Source organism: Coffea arabica, chromosome 2e (assembly GCF_036785885.1).
Source record: "Coffea arabica cultivar ET-39 chromosome 2e, Coffea Arabica ET-39 HiFi, whole genome shotgun sequence".
NCBI lineage: Eukaryota > Viridiplantae > Streptophyta > Magnoliopsida > Gentianales > Rubiaceae > Coffea > Coffea arabica.
This window is the reverse complement of record NC_092313.1, coordinates 33,785,988-33,794,584: the sequence shown is the minus strand read 5'-3', so window position 1 is coordinate 33,794,584 and position 8,597 is coordinate 33,785,988. Positions and strand designations below refer to the sequence as shown.

Sequence of the window (8,597 nt, the reverse complement as noted above, 5' to 3'; positions counted from 1 at the left end):
GAATTAGCCTTTGAAATTTGTAACACAATAAGAGTTTCAAACAAGGTTTCAAACACAACAAGCAGAAATAAATTCGGAGTTTTGAATATCAAGATACATCAGTTCAAAGTTGGTCGACTTTCATGACCTGTCCAGTCATTTTCCAGATTTGGGAATGCATTTTTGTGGTACCATTTGGCCATCGAAATGGCATTGAGAATATACCAAATTTGGTACGTTTAATCTTCCACATGTGAAATACATCTCTACCAAATTTCATGCAAAAACTCACGTGGGAATGCAGTTAACAAAATAATCAAAATTCGAAAAATTTCTAAAGCAAATCTGCCATCTCACCATTTTCTTTCTTTCCAAAAGCTTAGTACTATGAAATCAGTCCCAAGTCATCCCATTTTGAAACCAAGGGTCCATAAACACTTAATAAATAGTTTAGAGGTAATTAACATCAAGATTTTTGAAATATAACTTCCCAAATCAGATTTGACCATTCGGCCAAGAAGAAGGGAAAAGTTTCTGGTTTTCCAGCTTTGTCACAGTTTGGAAATTGAACCATATATTACTCAATTTAAGTTCAAATTGAGAATGGTTGGTAGCATTGAAATCTAAGTTCAAAATGGTACATTTCATCAGAACAAGTCATTTTCAAAATCAGTTCACAACTAGTTCAAATTCAAGCCACAAGTTGCAGCTTCTCATTTCCATTCGAATGGAATAGGCAGACAGAACAGCCGACTTTATCACTTCACTGCAGTTCACTCAAATCGAACCAGCCAGTGATTTTTATACTGTTCAAAATCTACGGATATCTAGTTTTGAATGCCGCTAACGGCATTCAATTCCGACTTTTGTACAAAGAGATATGCTCGATCAAAGAACTCTGCTAGTGAACTACTGCTATACATTTTTCCAGATTTGGTTCTTGCCAAAGCTCAAGTTTTGTTCAACCAATTCAAATGATTTTTGGACGATACTTTGTACACACATTATGCCACATATATACATCAGTTTCACAGTCATTTAAGCATCAAAAATTTGAAATATGAACAAGATAACAGCAAGACAGATTTGGCCAGCTTGCACTTCAGAAATTTTCCAACTTCCTTCGATTTTTCCTTCACTTTCTAATCGTAAATCTTACATATAACATATAAATACAACAATCAAACATTTTAATCCCCAAGGCAGCTACCTACAGGTCTCCTCAAGGCCGCTATCTTAGAGATTAAAGCAAGAAATTAAACACCTCAAGTCCACTAGCCTAATCCATATTTAGGGTTTCAAACCCATGCAATTAAAACTTGATTCTTGAAGAAAAATGGAGAGTTTCACGGAGTTGGATGGTTACCTCCTAGCTTTAGATGAAATCAGAAATTTTGCACCAAAAACCTTCCAAGAACTCCACTAGATGATGTCTCCCTCCAAGCTGAAGTGAATCTCCAAGTAGTTTTGAAGTTGGGTGCAAATTTGGAAGTGATATGGAAGCAAGAATTGGAGCAAGTGAAGAGAGCTTTTCTTTCTTTCCTTTCTTTTCTTTCTTGGCTGGCTGAAAGAGTGAAGTGAGTGACGGTTTCTTGGTCTCCAATTTTGGGAAGAATTGCATGTGTTGAACAAGCTAAGTTAAAGATGTGCAAAAGTCAACTTTGAATAGTGCGCGCGCGAGTTTTGTATCGCCGTTTCTCTCGAGTTTGTTTCACTTATTCACTAAACCTCCAAGATAATTCCTTTAACACTATAATTATTCACTCTTAGTAGTCTAGTATTAATTTCTCAAATCTCCACTTACTTAGTAGTACCGGCGCGACTTTCGGGAAACTATCGACGCACGCACTGTAAAAGTTTAATTTAAAGTCACTCATATCTAATCTCTCAATTAACTTTTCTTAGTCTACTATTGATCATTCTTAATTCTCCAAGACTAATGTGCTCTCGGATCGAATTTATCTCGAAAATATGTATTCGCTATTTCTCGCTAAACAAGCCGTAGAAAAATTAAATTTGCTAACAAAACGTTTTAAAATTATAAAAGGGACATTTTTGCATACAATTGGACTTGAAACGGATGAAATAAATTATTTGGAATAAACGGGTAAATAAATAATTAAATAGGCCAGTAAAATGAAATAAAAATAAGAAAATTTTCGGTCCTCACAACCTTCCCCTCTTAAAAGAATTTCGTTCTCGAAATTCATACCTTCTATAATCTCAGATAACCTTGGACCTTGTTGAGTGGTCATTGCATATGTTCTTGCAAGTGCCATTGGTCGGTTTCCTCTTTCATTGACTTGTCGAGGGATAGTTTTATTTCCTTGTTGAATGGTAGTTTCTCGTGGATACCTATTTGGGCAGTCGTGAACTTTATGGTTAGTGCTCCCACATCCCATACACTTTCACCCCTTCACCCAACAGTTTTTTTCGGTATGATTCGTCCTTCCACTATATCCACAGATCAGACGAGGAGTTGTGACTTGACTTGCCTGCGAAGTTTCCTTTGATTGTATCTGTCCTACTGGAGTTCCTTTTGACATAGTTCCTTCTAGTTTCTTTATCATGGGTAGTGAAGGAAATGGTAGTTTTATTCCATCCACTCCTTTTCTAACTTTAGGTGGCGGTCCACTTTTTTTTGGCATCTCAAGGTAGTGACTACTATCAGATACATCTTTTTTTCTCGCTTGAAAGATTTTCAGTTGGGATTTTATACTCTTCACCCTTTGTACTTTCTCGAGAGCGTCACTAAATGTTTCAATCTGTGCTGCGGCAAGGGCATCTTGGATTTCTAGATTTAATTCTTGGATAAACCATTTTATTCTTTTCCGCTCCGTAACCATCAATTCTGGAGTATATTTAGATAATTTCGTGAATTGTGTTTCATACTCAACCACACTCAATGTTCATTGACGAAGCTTTATAAAATCGTCTTCTCTCTTTTCTTGGACCAGTGGAGGAAGAAATTTCTCATCAAACTCTCATACAAAGTTTATCCAAATTCTTGGAGTTTGATTTCTTTTCCACTTGTTTCTTATAACATTCCACCAGGCTCGAGCTGCCCCCTCTAGTTGAAATACAGCAAAAGTGATTTATCTTTCTTCTGTGTAATTCAAGACATCGAATATATTTTTTATATTTTCTAATCAATTTTCAACCACTTCTTGGTCAGGTCCTCTAGAAAATTTAGGTGGGAAGAATTTCTGAAATAGCTCCAAAGGTCGATCATCCCCTATCTCTTGGTTTTCACGTTGGTTTCCTTGTCCAACCCCCTGACCCTGTTGTGCTACTAAGGGATCTAGTACATCCGTCATGCGAGTTAAAACTAATGCCATTTGGTCATCTCCTCCCCCAACCCTTGGCTCGGCGTTTTGATCAGTAGCAGACTCATTATCCACTCTTTGATTTCGGGGTTGTCTGGGGTGATGTCCCTTTCGTTGTCCTCTAGTTTCCATGTTCACAACTAATCTAGATACACATACATAAACCCCATACTAAACCGTAATTGAATTACACACATATACCAGTAACAACTCTAAAGAAAAATGAAATCACTTGCACAAATAACATTATCACCGTACAAGTCAAATACAAACTAGAGCTCATTTGATCATAACACAAGTTACAGTCAAATAAAGTATATACCAAGTCAAGGTTAGTAAACAAGAGTAAATAGGTGATTAACAAAAGTACATGCATCTTCAAGGCACAAACTCTTAAATCATATTCCCATCGTCCCATTACAAAAGATCAAGGTAGTGTTTCACTAGATTAATTGGAACTAGATGATTCACGTTCCCTAACACGTTCAACTTCATTCCCACACTTGCCACAATCTCTCTCAAGCTCAACTACATTTCATTTCTCTCTGACAGATATTGTCCCACACTCGGTTAAGATATTCTCCGTCCGATGTCTCACTTCTCTTTCTACACGAACTAGACATCCGTTGACCTTTTGTACTTGCTCTCGCAAAAAACATTAGCCCATTCTTATTCCCCGTAAATGGAGATCTCAAATCCTTAGCATTACCCTCAACTCTTAAGTACTCAGATACAAGAATCTGAAATTAGATAATTCACAATTCGAGTCGGCCAGTCCCAAGAGTAAATCACCACATTTGAGATTCGTACCCAACATACATATCTAATTTTTTCCAAATATCAAGATAAAGGCTTTATACCTATCATATTCATGATTCACAGTTTACGCTCTAGAATAGTACTTAAGTTTTTACTCATTCACATAATAAGGACCATAATACCACTTGGTCCAAACTCACCCCGTGCAAAAACCACACGAAGTGGCTCTGATACCACCTGTGACGTCCCCACTTCTTCCAAGGGCGAACCCGAGGGTATCCGCAGAACGCCTGCCCAACTCTTGTCGAGACTCACTACAATCCCTAATTCAAAACTAAAAATATTTCAAATATTTTCAATATACATTTAAAGTACTCCAAAATATTTCATACTTACAATTAGTCAACCTTTTCGATCAGCTTCACCTTATAACCTCAGTAATTCTCCCGATTGTCTGGCCATCACCTTATTCTTCCAGTGGTAATACTCGAGTATACCGATACAGTGGTATAGGGTTCCAACCTACCCGATCGAACCCAATCCTGGCTCGAGCAGGTTAGCAACCAAGGGCAGGGTCCAGTTCAGCTAAGAGCTTACAATATGCGCAAGTAATCAAATAAATCGATAAACGGTAGAAATTCACGGTTAAACGGTAGAAATTTGTTATTTTAGTAGGTCGAATGTGATAAACTACGCACTCGCCTTTAAAACGGTGAAAAATTACATAGGAGCAATTACAGGGAACATTTAACATTTAAACACTCAAGAATTATGAAGTAAACATATAGCAAAACTATTCTAATTCCAAACACCTACAAGGAACACTCACCAAATCAAAAGTGTAAAGCAAGAGCGAGATAAGATCAAACGAGTTCCTCGAGATCCTCTTGATCACTTGAAGAAATAACGATTTACTATTAATTATAATCACGCATTTACCAAAAAGAATGTACACTTGTTTAAAATTAAGACGGTGTCTTAAAAGAGCACTTTAATTGCTCAAAATCGAGATTCGAAAGTGAGGATTCAAAGTCTTAAGAGAAACTTGTCTCATTCGTGAATTCAGGTTTAAAACGGTTTGTCAATATCGAAAAAGAGTGACAAGTTCCCAAAAATTCATTTCCTAAGGACTTATACAATTTTAGCTTTGCGTGATGAACTTAGAAAAATCAAATCTTGAGTTTAGCACGCCCAAAAATTGAAAATTTTACACTGTTGGAAACTAGGTTCAAAGTACTAAAAGTTCATAGAAGACACTTTTCCAATATTCTAAATAGAAGACATTCATATTTCAGTTCAAAGTTGCTGATTTAAACAAGTAAGACAGGATCAGTCTTGTTTTCGGCAATATTTGAAAATTCGACAAAACTCACAGAAAGCGAACTAGCCTTTGAAATTCGTAACATAATAAGAGTTCCAAACAAGGTTTCAAACACAACAAGCAGAAATAAATTCGGAGTTTTGAATATCGAGATACATCAGTTCAAAATTGGTCGACTTTCATGACCTGTCCAGTCATTTTCCAGATTTGAGAAGGCATCTTTGAGGTACCCTGTGGCCATCGAAATGGCATTGAGAATACACCAAATTTGGTACATTCAATCTTCCACTTGTGAACTACATCTCTACCAAATTTCATGCGAAAACTCACGTGGGAATGCAATTAACAAAATAATCAAAATTCGGAAAATTTTCAAAGCAAATCTGCCATCTCACCCTTTTCTTTCTTTCCAAACGCTTAGTACTATGAAATCAGTCCCAAGTCATCCCATTTTGAAACCAAGGGTCCAGAAACACTTAATAAGTAGTTTAGAGGTAATTAACATCAATATTTTTGAAATATAACTTCCTATATCAGATTTGACCATTCGGCCAAGAAGAAAGGAAAAGTTTCTGGTTTTCCAGCTTTGTCACAGCTTGGAAATTGAACCATATCTTACTCAATTCAAGTTAAAATTGAGAATGGTTGGTGGCCTTGAAATCTAGGTTCAAAATGGTACATTTCATCAGAACAAGTCATTTTCAAAATCAGTTCACAACTAGTTCAAATTCAAGCCACAAGTTGCAGCTTCTCATTTCCATTCGAATGGAACAGGCAGACAGAACAGCCGTCTTTATCACTTCACTGTAGTTCACTCAAATCGAACCAGCCAGTGATTTTTATACTGTTCAAAATCTACGGATATCTAGTTTTGAATGCCGCTAACGGCATTCAATTCCGACTTTTGTATAAAGAGATATGCTCGATCAAAGAACACTGCCAGTGAACTACTGCTATACATTTTTCCAGATTTGGTTCTTGCCAAAGCTCAAGTTTTGTTCAACCAATTCAAATGATTTTCGGACGACACTTTGTACACACATTATGCCACATATATACATCGGTTTCACAGTCATTTAAGCATTAAAAATTTGAAATATGAACAAGATAACTGCAAGATAGATTCGGCCAGCTTGCACTCTAGAAATTTTCCAACTTCCTTCGATTTTTCCTTCACTTTCTAATCGTAAATCTCACATGTAACATATAAATACAACAATGAAACATTTTAATCCCCAAGGCAGCTACCTACAGGTCTCCTCAAGGCCGCTATCTTAGAGATTAAAGCAAGAAATTAAATACCTCAAGTCCGCTAGCCTAATCCATGTTTAGGGTTTCAAACCCATGCAATTAAAGCTTGATTCTCGAAGAAAAATGGAGAGTTTCAAGGAGTTGGATGGTTACCTCCTAGCTTTAGATGAAATCAGAAATTTTTGCACCAAAAACCTACCAAGACTCCACTAGATGATGTCTCCCTCCAAGCTAAAGTGAATCTCCAAGTAGTTTTGAAGTTGGGTACAAATTTGGAAGCGAAATGGAAGCAAGAATTGGAGCAAGTGAAGAGAGCTTTTCTTCCTTTCCTTTCTTTTCTTTCTTGGCCGGCTGAAAGAGTGAAGTGAGTGACGGTTTCTTGGTCTCCAATTTTGGGAAGAATTGCATGTGTTGAACAAGCTAAGTTAAAGATGTGCAAAAGTCAACTTTGAATAGTACGCGCACGAGTTTTGTATCGCCGTTTCTCTCAGGTTTGTTTCCCTTGTTCACTAAACCTCCAAGGTAATTCCTTTAACACTATAATTATTCACTCTTAGTAGTCTGGTATTAATTTCTCAAATCTCTACTTAGTCGTACCGGCGCGACTTTCGGGAAACTACCGACGCGCGCGTTGTAAAAGTTTAATTTAAACTCACTCACATCTAATCTCTCAATTAACTTTTCTTAGTCTACTATTGATCATTCTTAATTCTCCAAGACTAATGTGCTCTCGGATCGAATTTATCTCGAAAACGTGTATTCGCTATTTCTCGATAAACGAGCCGTAGAAAAATTAAATTTGCTAACGAAACGTTTTAAAATTATAAAAGAGACATTTTTGCATACAATTGGACTTGAAACGGATGAAATAAATTATTTGGGATAAACGGGTAAATAAATAGTTAAATAGGCCAGTAAAATGAAATAAAAATAAGAAAATTTTCGGGTCCTCACATTGAGTCGTTTCACCTGAACCATTCTCTGAATCTCCAGTTTCTTCACTTTTAATAGCAATTCCATTGTCATCTTACTTTTTACTTGGTTTAGTCTTAAGCTTAATAATATGATCATTCAATACTTTGTCTAAATGAAGATTTACAACCATAGTAGTTTCTTTTGGATTCACCTTAGTGTTGTTAGGCAATTTTTTGGTACTCTTTCAATTATTACCTTTGCCAGTTGACCAACTTGCCTTTCAAAATTTTGAATGGAGGCTTGTTAAGATTGAGCAAGTCTCTAGAACTGATCCATCCTTTGGTCCATCTTTTGTATATACTGTAGCATCATTTCTTCAAGGTTGGACTTCTTCTCCTTAGTAGGTTGAGGAGGAAATTGAGCAGTCAGCCGCAAATTTTGGACCCCAGGTGGTCCTATATGTCTAACCCCTTGATCCTTCCATAAAAAATTAGGTTGATTCCTCCACCTCTCATTATACATGTTAGAGAATGAATCATTTCTTGCTGCAACTTCTACCCACCATATGCTTTAGTGAAATTAACGTCTTCTACTAGAGTAGGAAGATCTCTATTATAGCAACTAACAACAAAATGCCCATACATGTGATAATAAGCACATGATTCATGAGATTGAGTTACTCAATTTAAGAGCTGTTGCATCTGATGACTGAATTTAGTAGCCTGTGAACCCAAATCCCGTGGCACATTCACTTCATGCACTCCTACCGTCTAACCTCGAATTACTTTTTATTGAGAATTGCTGGCTAACAATTCATAGAGACTAACTAATTCCTTCAGGGTTTTGTCACTAATTTACTCTCCTACTGCAATATCCACCATATTTTGGGTTGTTAACGTCAACCTATCATAGAAAAATTGAACTTGCAATGGCAATGAATATTGGTGATGAGGACATTGAGAAAGTAGTAGCTTAAAGCACTTCCATGCCTCATGTATTGGCTCTCCTTCTATCTAAGAAAAAGTGCAAATTTTGTTCCTTAAATC

The 8,597-nt window shown here is 36.6% G+C and overlaps 1 non-coding gene across 1 annotated transcript; it reads left to right on the top strand.

The window, feature by feature from the left end:
• The first annotated feature begins 8,490 nt into the window (after window positions 1–8,490).
• LOC140037417 (small nucleolar RNA R71) lies at window positions 8,491–8,597 on the top strand. The gene has a single exon (XR_011841322.1). It is a non-coding gene; the product is annotated as a small nucleolar RNA R71 (small nucleolar RNA).